The sequence below is a fragment of the Dromiciops gliroides genome, chromosome 3 (genome assembly GCF_019393635.1).
Source record: "Dromiciops gliroides isolate mDroGli1 chromosome 3, mDroGli1.pri, whole genome shotgun sequence".
Taxonomy (NCBI): Eukaryota; Metazoa; Chordata; class Mammalia; order Microbiotheria; family Microbiotheriidae; genus Dromiciops; species Dromiciops gliroides.
Window position 1 is genome coordinate 361,446,499 of NC_057863.1, and position 12,202 is coordinate 361,458,700.

At 36.5% G+C, this 12,202-nt stretch overlaps 1 protein-coding gene across 5 annotated transcripts in view; it reads left to right on the forward strand.

Moving 5' to 3' along the window:
- The window catches only part of ORC4 (origin recognition complex subunit 4), an 83,830-nt gene that overhangs the window by 1,298 nt on the left and 70,330 nt on the right, over positions 1–12,202 (forward strand). The window lies entirely within an intron of this gene.

A 12,202-nucleotide genomic window follows, 5' to 3' on the forward strand; every position in this document is an offset into this window, starting at 1 on the left:
GGAAGGCTAACATCAGTGTCCTAGGAGTGATTTCTCCTAAAACAAAAGCTGTAATATGGATTTTTTTCTTATGAAACAACATCTCTTATAGTGTATTACAGATACTATTTAGGAGTTCATTATTGTTACAGAAACAAATTATTTTTATAATTTTATTTCTTCGATTTTTAATGCACCAAAATCATAATTCATTAATACTCAAAAGTTTACCCCTTTCTATAAATACAAAGATATAGACTAAGATAAAACAAAGTTTATTTGATTTAAAGTGACCATCAAGTCATTAGATTTTTGTTTCAGACATTGCTTCAGGTAAAGAAACCATTGGTGGAGGACTAGAAAATATTCATTTCAATGAGACATTAAACAGCAGTGAATTTTACTTAGGAAAACTATGGAATCCTTTTAACTTGAAGATATTTGAAATGACACATTTGGAAATAGATGCATACTCAAAGTGAATAACTTTTATTAAAATAGTGCTTTTTTTCAAATGTTCTACTTGTATACCCCATTTAGAAAGGGAAAACTGGTAAAACTCTAGGGTCCAGCTGTTTTCATGTAAAACAAATTCTCTCTCTCTCTCTCTCTCTCTCTCTCTCTCTCTCTCTCTCTCTCTCTCTCTCTCTCTCTCTCACACACACACACACACACACACACACACACACACACACAGAGTCAGTGAACATCAATAACTACCTGTCATCTCCAGAATAAAATGAAAAATCCTTTGGTGAGCTAAGTCCCTTATAACCTTGCCCTACCTCCTGCCTTTCTAGTCTTCTTACTCCTGTACTCTGTAGTCCCTTGACACCTCCCAAAAGGCATTTTATTTCCCTGATTCTGAGCATCTTCGTAGACTGTCTTGTATATTTGGAATTATTTCCCTCCTCAACTCACACCCTGTCTTCTTCCTTCAAATCCCAACTAAAATCCCACTTTCCTTTTTATTCCCCCCCCCCCAATCTTTATAGGGTTTTTTCTAGTTACATGTAAAGATAGTTTTCAGCATTTGTTTTTATAACATTTTGAGTTCCAAATTTTTCTCCTTCCCTTCCCCTTTGCAAGACAGAAAGGAATCTGATCTAGGCTATATATGTACAGTCACATTAAACATTTTCACATTAGTCATATCATGAAAGAAGAATCAGAACAAAAGGGAAAACCCTCAAAAAACAAAAGTAGAAATAGTATGGTTCAATTTGCTTTCAGATTCCACAGTTCTTTTTTCTGGATGTGTAGAGTATTTTCCATCATGAGTCCTTTGAAATTGTCTTGGATCATTGTATTGCTGAGAAGAGCCAAGTCTGTCACAGTTCATCACCACACAGTGTACAGTGTTCTCCTGGTTCTGCTCATTTCCTTCAGCATCCGTCCACTTAAGTCCTTCCAGGTTTTTCTGAAATCTCTCTGTTCATCATTTCTTATAGCACAATAGTATTCCATTGCATTCATTCCATTCCATTCCCCAATTGATGGGCATCCCCTTGATTTCCAATTCTTCACCACCAAGAGAGCAGCTATAAATTAAAATTCTACTTTCTACAAGAAACTTTTCCTGATGTTCTCTAATGCTCATACCTTCCCTCTAGTTGACTATGTCCAAGTTACCCTTATTTGTATATAATTATATCTTATTTGTACATAATAGTCTGCATGTTCCACCACCCACCAACCTCCCATCCCCATTTGACTGTGAGCATCTAGAGAGCAAAGACTATTATTTTGTTGTTGTTTTTTTAATTTTGTTTTTATTCCTCTCCTTGTTTCCCCAGTGCTTTATTACTACATTGCCGGGTGCCTGGTAGGCTCTTAATAGATAGATGCTTGTTGTTGACTACAGATAAAATTTTAGTACTGATTGTAATGAAAACTGTTTTTTCAATGATGATAAACTTCATTGTTGCAAAATTCTAATGCCAGTGCTCTTACTGATGGTATTTGGTTGAGGAAGGTGGAATGACAACCTTGAAAGAATCAAAATTTAAAATAAGGCAGAGAAAGAAAGGAAGGAAGGATTTACTTAGCATTTACTGTATGGGAGAGGAAGATTTCTGGGTTTGAGGGCATGATTTTGAAGTCCAAAAAGGTCAGGAATGGGGCCAGGAGAGAAATAAGGCAAGTTATGGGCTTTTCTGCAAAATGGAAGCTGCAAGAGAAATTCACCAATGGGAGGAGGAGGTTGAGCAGACAGTAGCATTCTTCAAATAGAATTCCTAGATTCCTTTTTTCCATTTTTTCCATGGAGGGAAGTTCCAGGAGGAGCCATCAGTAGAGAAGGCGTGATTATGAAGTCCAGAAGAAAATACAGCCTTCTTTCCAAAATAGCTTGCTGGATAACCATGTCACAGCGTTGATTCCTATTGATTAGCTATAAATCTTGGACAAAGTTGATAAGTGAAGGATATGTTGTTGGCTCTGAAGCATTTTTTTCTTGTTTATTGTTCATTTCCTTTCTAAAAACATCAGCTTCCATTCTTATGTTTTCCAGCAGAGCCAGCCCTTTACTTATAAAGGGATATTGTGTTACTTTTTGTGAGTTTTGGCAGAGAACAGACATTCATTTTTAGTTCAGTCATTCTCTCTTGTCTAACTTCATGAAACAATTATTGGATTGCAAAATGATGGCTTTCTAATGCCAATCATCTTATTGGTGATATTAGGTTGTGGATCAGCATTGGAAGAATCAAAATTTGAGATAAACCTAGGGGCAAAAAAGGGCATAATAGTCTTTTAAGAAGTTGCAGCTTCTTACTAATGGTAACTTGTACTGGGAAAGGGCTACAAAAGACAGTATGATACAAAGGAAAGAGTGGTAGATTAGGAGTCAGAAGACCTGAGTTCAAATCCCAGCTCCATGGGATTGGTCTTTTTACCTCCCGGGGTCTTAATTTTCTCATCTGTAAAATTGTTGGACCAAGTTACCATCAGCTCTAAATGTATCATTGAAATCTCAATGACTGGAAAAGGAGGTGGGTTGTTCATACCTGGAGAATAAGAAACAATGAATAAATATTGCTAGGTAATACATCGCTGCCCTGATATGTTAAAAAGAATTTGAGTAAATGCACCAGTCTGCTTGATGAATCCTCAGTTTAGGATTCTTGAAAAACGTGGACAAAAAACAGTAAGAAGTATGTGGGGGCTGTTATCTGCATCTGTAGAATGTTCTATGCTGATGACATAAGGGTTCCAACAAATTAATTATACTAATCCAGTAGGAAAGTAGCTAAAGAGTTGGAAGGGGCCCAAAATGAAGAAACCAAACAATCAACAAGCATGAAAGTGCCTAAGGAAATAATCCCTAATCCAAGGAGCTAAGATTCAAAGAATTTAAGTCATTTGTGCCAAGTTGTCATACAGCTAGTAAGTAGCAGATCCAAGATTTTGACCCAAGTCCCTGACTCAAACATGACACCATCTCTCAGTTTTAGATATTCCCTCTGGCTGTCCCCTGTGCCTGTAATACTGTCCCTCCTCTGCTCTGACTACTCATTTCCTTTAAGTGTAGCTAACCCCAACCTTTATGGGAAGCTTTCCTCAAACCCTCTTAATTACGATGCCTTCCTTGAAAATTATTTCTTATTCTGTATATAACTTGGCTTTGTGTTTAATTGTTTGCATGTTGTCTTTGCCTTTAGATTGTAAACTCCATGAAGGCAGGGACTGTCTCTTGCCTCTGTTTGTATCCCCAATGCTTACCACAGTGCTTGGCACATAGTAGGCACTTAATAAATGTTTATTAATTAATTGATATTCCACAGAATGTTGTATGCTGTTCCAGTAGAATGTGAGGTGCTCAAGGAAAGAAGCTGTTTTTCATCTTCTGTTTGTATCTGTAGCACCTTGGACAGTTCCTTGTACACAGGTGCTTTATGAGTGTTGTTTGTAGCATTAATATTATATAATGATTACAAGTGACTTAATAGCACTTTATAAGTTGCTCATAGAATACTTGACAGTTTGCAAATAATTTTACATTTATTATCTCATTTACCCCACTAAGCCAGTAAATTGGTTATGACAAATATTATTCCTATTTTATAGATGAGGAACCTCAGAGAGGTTAGGTAACTGGCTCATAATTAAATAACTACTAAGTTTCCAGGACAGTATTTGAATATAGGTGTCTCTTTGATTCCATGTCCTGCATTCTTTCTGCTATCTTGATTCATATACAAATTTAAATTATTTCTATTATCTAATAATACAAAAGACACTTGAGCATACCAGTAACATGTTTTCTACTTAGGCTAAGATGTCTCTGTCTCTGTCTCTGTATCTTTATCTGTGTGTGCCTATTCTAAAGAGCTGTAAAGCCCTACAGAATGAGCTGCTTAAACTCAGCTAGCCCTCAGAGACAGAGAGACATGTACTGACTTTAACTACTGGCCAGGATCACCAGCATTCTCTTCTGGCCCAATGTTGTCTCACTTACATTTTGTTGAGCCAACAACATTCTCAAAGTAAATGTAAATTTCTCAGGCAGGCAGTCTTCCCACAAAGTTTTTAGCTTTAATGAACTAACAGCTCAAACTGTTAAAGAAGAGAATATTGTAGAATTGATATTGGAGTTTATTTTGATTTTTCAGTCCATTCCCACTAGATTGACTATTCTGTTTTAAGAGTGAGGTTTACAGGGATTGAAGCTGTTGGTTTGGTGTATGATGTGTGAAGGCAGCTGAGACTTACCTTATACAAGAAATATATGTTCTGGTTACTGTTATACACCTTGCCAACTCTGTGGCTTTGGACAAGATAGGTAAACTTGAACTTGAACCCAACTTCTTCATGGTGGCACTTAAGGGAAATAAACTAGATATCCTTAAGGTTCATCACTCTCTAAATTTCTATGATGATAGGATGGTTAAGAAGTCACTTTAAGCTCATACAGTACCATAGAAACATCATTCAGAATATCAGTTATACAGGAGTGGAGGGGGCAGCTAGTTAGCACAGTGGATAAAGCACTGGCCTTGGATTCAGGAGGACCTGAGTTCAAATTCCACCTCAGACACTTGACACTTAACTAGCTGTGTGACCCTGGGCAAGTCACTTAATCTTCATTGCCCTCAAGAATAAATAAATGATTGATTGATTGGGGAGAAATAAAAAATACATACAGAAGTGGAAAAACATTGTAGTTAGTATGGTAGAAAAATGAATTTACTATATTTAGAAGCTTTAATCCACAGGCCACTATGCAGTATTAACAGATTTTGTATATTGTAGTTACTGTAGTAGTTGTAAAATTTTTCCCCCTATAGTATTTTTTAAAAGAAAAGAAAAGGAATTTTAAAATGTTTAAGGTTTTAAGGAAGTTATTAACTTTAAGATGCATTTTAAGTTTTTGATAGAGTTGAATTTTGATACAATATGCTCTGTAGCAAGGTAAAACCAAAGAAACATTGTTTCACATAGCTTCTTCAGAGCCAAAATTCAGGCAACTTGGTTCCTTACATCCACAGAGGTAGGTTTGGTAGCACTGTGCAATGTTCTGGGAATATAAGTATCCAGTTAGATACAAAGTTCTCACAGGAAGGGTGTGCCCCCCTCTCTTTCCCTCAATTTCTGTAGACAATTGCTATCATTCAGTGGGGTATGTAATCTACCATTTAGATAAATTCTGGGAAGGCTGATTAAATCCTTAGATGTAATAGCCAATCATGGACCTTATCTCCAGCCCAATCACACCTACCATTATGTTGAAGCACCAGTATTTTGCCATTACAACAAGAGCTGTATCAATGTATCAATGTGCCTAACATGCATTGCCCTTTGCCCATGCCCTCCCCTCCCCTCCCTTCCCATCCCTTACCCCTAGAATTGGCTTTAATCTGTATTTCACTAATAATGATTTGGAACTTTTATTTTTCTTCCATATTACTGTTTTGATGTGGGATGGAATTAAGGTGAACAAATTGATCGGGAGGCATCCCAAAGAATTACAAGACTCAGTGACTCAGTTTCCCAAGTTTTATTGCAATACCGTGAGTGACCACAGGGAGATAACCATGGAGATTGGTGTCTCAAATAGGGGGATGAAAATGGTTATATTTATACTGAGAAAAAGTAGATTATCTCCTTATTATCTTAGTCTCCTCCTTGTAGGAGGCACAGGGGAGGGCCTATCCTAATTTGGAGTTCCTGGGATCCTAAGCCAACCTCTGAGATGGGTACCTTTTTTCCCCAGAGGTGTGTTTTTGGGGTTTACATGTCAAAAGGTGAACTTAAGGACAAATTTGGCCTTTTCTGTGCATGTTCCCAAGGACATGCTTAAACTTGTTGATCTCAGAGGGCTTTTGTGTTTATGGTATCTCTTTACTTAGGATCTAGTTTCTAGGTGTCCTATCATCTAGGAATATTAATGGATATTAATGGTTAATGGGCCCTAGTGACTGTCTCTTTTGATGGTGAGGGTTGAAAGGGACAAACCCTCTTGCTTACTGGAAGAACACAAACCTTAGTTTCTCTGTTAACCCTTTTAGGTACTATTAATAATGACTCAAACCTCAGTTTATATGTTAATCCCTTTTTTGCCTCCTCTATCAGTTTGGACTTCTTCCTTTGAAAACTGCTTGTTCATAACCATTGACCATTTATCTATTGGGGAATGGTTCTTATTCTTATAATGTTGAATCAGATCCTTATAGTTCTTGGAAATGAGAAATCTGCTTCAAAGCTTTCTACCCCTCCTCCACTGTCTCAACTTTCCCTAATATTTTAGCTGCATTGGTTTTTAATTTTACATAGTCAGAATTGTCTATTTTCTTTTATGTGATCCTCTCTACTCCTTGTTTACTCTTCCCCTTCCATAAATCTGAAAGGGCATTTCTTCCTTGCTCTTGTTTATAATGTGAACAATATTCTTTGGAGCTTCTCCTTTTATATTGTGTGAGGTGTTAGTTAAAACTGAATTTGTAAAGCACCACAGTTCTTTCAGTTACTTTCCCTTACATCATATCTACATATCAAATCAATTACCAAATTCTGTCAATTGTGTCTCAGTATTTCCTATTTCTGTCCCCCTCTACACTCACAGACATGATTGGTTCAGACCCTTAGGACCTTTTGCCTGGGCTATTGCATGAGCCTCCTTAGTTCTCTACTTCCCCCAAGTCTCTTTCCACTTGAATTAATTTTTCACACAGCTTTCAAAAGCAAATTTCCCTAAAGTTTGTATCTAACCATGTGAGACCCCTACTCCATAAACTCCAGTGGCTCCTTAGTATCTATATCTAAATATATCAATCTTTTGCTGTAGGATCAAATAATATTTCATCTTTATCTCAGGTTCTGTTTTTGATAATTTCATAATGTACATAATTATTAGTACAGTAGTATAAATATAGGGAATAAAGATAGACACTTGTATCAGGAACTCCCTGATAAGGCGGCTTCCTTTTACCAAAGTAGGTTTAGACCTTTTTGTCACTTGTAGCCTCAGAGGGTTGCCTAAAGCCTAGATTTTTCAGCTGTGGGTCTCAACCCCATAGGGGTTGTGTAGCTGAATGTGGGGGTTGCAAAAAATTTGGCAACAGGTTATGTATACCTATTTTATATACCTGTATACCGAGGGTCATGGAAAAATTTCTCCTGGGAGGAAGGGTTGCGAGTGGAAAAAAGTTTAAGAAGCCCTGGCCTAGAGCAGAAATATCAATCATAGCAACTTAAACCAGACTAAAATGTAACCAGAAATATTTAACAAAAGAAATAAAAATACAATAAAATAGATATTACATTTTTAAAACTAAGTCAATATGTGGCCCACACAGTTCCTTACATCTGGTTTAGTGGTCCCTGTTTCTATTTGATAACACTGCCCTAGAACACTGAGCAGGGTTGTGACTTTCTAGGACTACACAGCTAGCATGTGAGAGACAAGGCTTGAGTCTAGGTCTTTTTAACAATGAGTCCAACTCTCTGTTACTCCACACAGTCTCTCATAACATGTATCTCATTTATAAATAATGTACATAGATAAAATAGATACAAATTTATTTTTTTTTAATGGGGGGGTGTTCCTGAAAAATGTTACACAGTCAAAAAAATTGGAGTCCATTTTGAAGGAAATAGAGATAGGCACATTTTGGCAGAGTGGTAAGGGGATGAGGGAGGACAGTAGGGGTTAAGTGACTTGTCCAGGGTCTTGAGGCCAGAGATTTGAACTCAGATCCTCCTCACTCCAGAGCTGGTGCCCTATCTCTTGCACAACCTAACTGCCCCGACTGTGTGTTTTTTTTATTGCATTTTCACATTAAAAATAATTAACTTTTTAATATTGTCTTTAATATTACAGTGACTTGGGCTTGAATGATAACTAGAAATAAATTAGTTATTGAACCTAGTACTGGAAATGTAAGTGCTATGCAGAAAATGTTAAAATAACAACTTTTAAAGTTTTATGTAATGTGCTATTTTGTCAGTTTTTCATGAAGATTTTCAGTTCCATACTAGCTTAAATAATGTGTTTATGTTAAATATTAACCTGAACAAAATGTGATTAGAGAAATAATTTAATACAATCAAAATGCATTTCAAAGCCAAATAGTAATGCTTTGTTCATGATGTGCTGATTTGGATTATTTCTGTGACTCATCTTTTTTATTAATTAGCCTGTTTATCTTAGAATTGATTATCTTTTAAGTGGCCCTGAATTTGTGAGGAATTCTCCAAATAAAATTGTAGATGTGTGATAGTTGTACCGAAATTTTATCTGTAACAAATTCCACATGCTAGTCTATTCTCTTCCTTGCCAGTATTGAGTCAAAATGAGGCATATTCTTACCAAATTTAAAAATAATGTTGTAGTCTATTTAGTTCTTCATGATGAGGTCATGCTCTAGTACTTAAGAGCATTCATTTAATTACTGTTCTTATGCTTTATAGCCCCTTGGTATATGCAAAAAATATAAAAAATATAGACACTGTTATAAACAGATCAGATGAAGTTGTGTATTTGACTTTCTTTGAAAACAATTATGTCAAAGAAAAAATATTAATGCTGATATTGTGCTCTGTTTTTAGGTTTATGTCTGCCAGAAACAATTTTATTTAACATTGATCTAATATCCAAGCATTTCTAGCTTGGAGGTAGAAATGTCCAAACTGGCATAATCCTTCATGCCCTCTGACATGACTACCCCAAGACAATTTTAGGTAACATTTATGGGAATCCCAAAGAAGAAAATCACTATTTAAAAATACAGTTATGGGTTAATGTTCCCAAATGGTTGAGTAACCAGGTCACTGTCTCATTTTCTCCTGGATCATTACCCTTAGGGAATCAATAGGAGATACAGAAGCAAAGATCATTTCTGACCAGGAACTGGCACTTCCCTTGTGTGTCTAGTGCCAGATGATTCAGATTGGTGGGGAAAGCAATGTTTTTTTCCTAGATAAGAGCTGAGTTTGGTTATCATTCTTAATTCAGTTCCCTTAGAAAGACCTTTTGTTAGAAGGCTTTTCCTAGGTATAAAATTATTTACATTAGAAAAAATATTACTTAATATTTCTAAAGACACTAAAGAGGTTTTTAATCTTCTGAAGTAAAGGTTTTTTTTAAGACTTTGTTTACACACATTTCTATAAAGATTGAATTGGTATTTTAATCCATTTTAACTTATGAATAAACTTTGTATTCCTAACTTATTTTTTACTGACATTAGGGGTTTTAAAAAAAACTAGTCTACAGTTATGCATATAGCTGAGCGACATCTTGGAGTAGTGCATAGATTGATGGGGTCTGAGGCAGTAAGGTACTGGGTTCAAAACCTGCATCTAAGACTTAGTAGGCTGTAGAACTTAACGCATTTTGCTTCAGGAAACAGCCTAGAATTTATCTACTATGTTTTCAACAGTCTCCTACTTAAATTGTGAGAACATTAAGAACTATCTCCCAACAATCTTGTAACCAAAATTTTAAAACAGATCAATCAGTCAGCAAGTCTTTATTAAACATTTGCCATATGCCAGCCACAGTACTAGGCGGTAGGAATACAAGGAAAAATCTTGCTGCCCCCAGGCAATTCATATTCTATTAGGAGAGCCAGTATGCTTGTACATAAATATATACAGAATAAATGCCAAGTCCTTTCAGGGGGTTCAGTTGATGGTAAATCAAGAAAGACTCCATACAGAAGGTGGCCTTTGAAGGAAATTGAGAAGTACAAGAGGTGGGTGAAGGTGCATTACAGACGTGGAGGACAGGCTGTGAAGAGGATAAAATACGTGAAGAACAAGAAGACCAGTTTGTCTGGGACATAGAGTACATGATAAGTCTGAAAAGGTTGGTTGAATCCAGGTTTTAAAGGCAGTTAAGTGTCAAAAAGAGGAGTGTATATTTGGTGCTAGAGATCCTAGGAAACCTTTATGAAGTAGTAATAATAACAGATATGCATAGTTTGAGCAACATTGTCTTAGTTGCATATCAGAAAACATTCCTACTTCCATCCTCCCCCTAAAAACCATTTTCTGCAAATGGATTTTGTATTTGGTTACATGGAACATATGGTTGTAAATGTCAAAATCCAACTTGAATAACAAATCTCTGAGAGGTAAAGACCTAACTGGCCATTCTTTCCTTTTGAAAAATCAACCTTTAAATTACATTAGAAACATGAATAAACCTTGCCAAAATTTTTTTTAAATATTTTAATTTTTACCTAAGCCTTGCATTTATGAATATCTGGGGAGTGTTTTTTCTACCTCACTTTTTAAAGGGGGGGATATGGAGCTGTGCATACCTCTTTGACCCAGCGATACCACTATTGGGTCTTTGTCCTGAGGAGATCATGGAGAAGGGAGGAGGACACACATACACAAAAATATTTACAGCTGCTCTTTTTGTGGTAGCAGGAAATTGGAGGTTCAGGGGATGCCCACCAATTGGGGAATGGCTGGGTGAATTATGGTATTTGAATGTAATGGAATACTGTTGTGCTGTAAGAAGCAATGAGCAGGCAGATTTCAGAGAAACCTTGAAGGACTTAACATGAACTGATTCTGAGTGAGATGAGCAGCACCAGGAGAACATTGTACGCAGTATCTTTTTTTTTTTAATTGTGCGTAGGGGCCGATTAGCTAGTGCTTTATTAATGTATGTTTGTCATGTTTGCTTTAGTAACATTCCCAAGGCAATCTGTACTCCTGGAGTATTAATACAAAAAGGAAGAAAATGCCTAGGGTATGAAGATTAAAGACAATTATGAAGGGCATGACAAGCTAAGCCTGAGCTTCTTTATTTGCAGTAGGGGGGGGAATAGCATTTATTCAGAATACTTCAAAAAGGCACCAAAAGAACACACTGAAGTAAGATCAATAATATATCTGGTAAAACTGCAGAAAGAAACAGGGTAACGGGTCCCCATTAGTGCTTTATATTCTTTTATCCAAGATGCTAAGCATATACAAGTGGGGTATGTTACAATATTGTAATTTATATTATCTAAATTCTAGCTAAACTGTCTAAAATATCTAATGAGTGGTCGCCAATAAATTATAAGCTTTAGCAAGAGTTAGACTTTTAAGCATTTATTAAGGAGAATAAGAATTTGGTAAAGAGAGAGAAAAAGGCCTAGATTCCTATCTATTAAAGGGAGAGCACATTTCTAGCTCCCTTCTCCGCCAGAGTCCAGAGGAAAGAGAGCGAGCCTGAGCGCCAGTCTCTTCCTTCCTCCTCCCACTAGCCCGCGTCACTTCCTGACTCCTGGTCTTGCCCTCAAAGACCTTCCCTTCATGGGCAGAACTCTTCTACAGTAAGTATCCAGCAGGTGGCGTTATTCCAATCGTTACAGTCCCCCCTGTTGTTCCTCAAGAAACAAAATGTTTCCTTGACGGAACAGTAAAAACAATATGATAACTATTGCTAACTAATAATATGTGAACAACAATATAGAAAAGGAAGAGAGGAAAGTTTTGTCCAGAGGGGCGATTTTTTTTTTTTGTCCTCATGAACCGACGCTTTGACATTGGTCTTACAAAGGGAGGGCCTCTGCAGAGAATACATGTTACAGATGGTGTATATTATAACAGAAAGAGAAAACAAACAACAAAAACAACAAATCAAAACTGTTCATTTAAAGTCTCTGAAAGTCTTTTCTCAGATGTCCTCTAGGTGTAGTCGTAGAATGGAAGTCTCTTCAGGGGTTGATGTGTGGATGCTGGTAATCAGCCAGGAAAACTTCCTACAAAATTGAGCTTA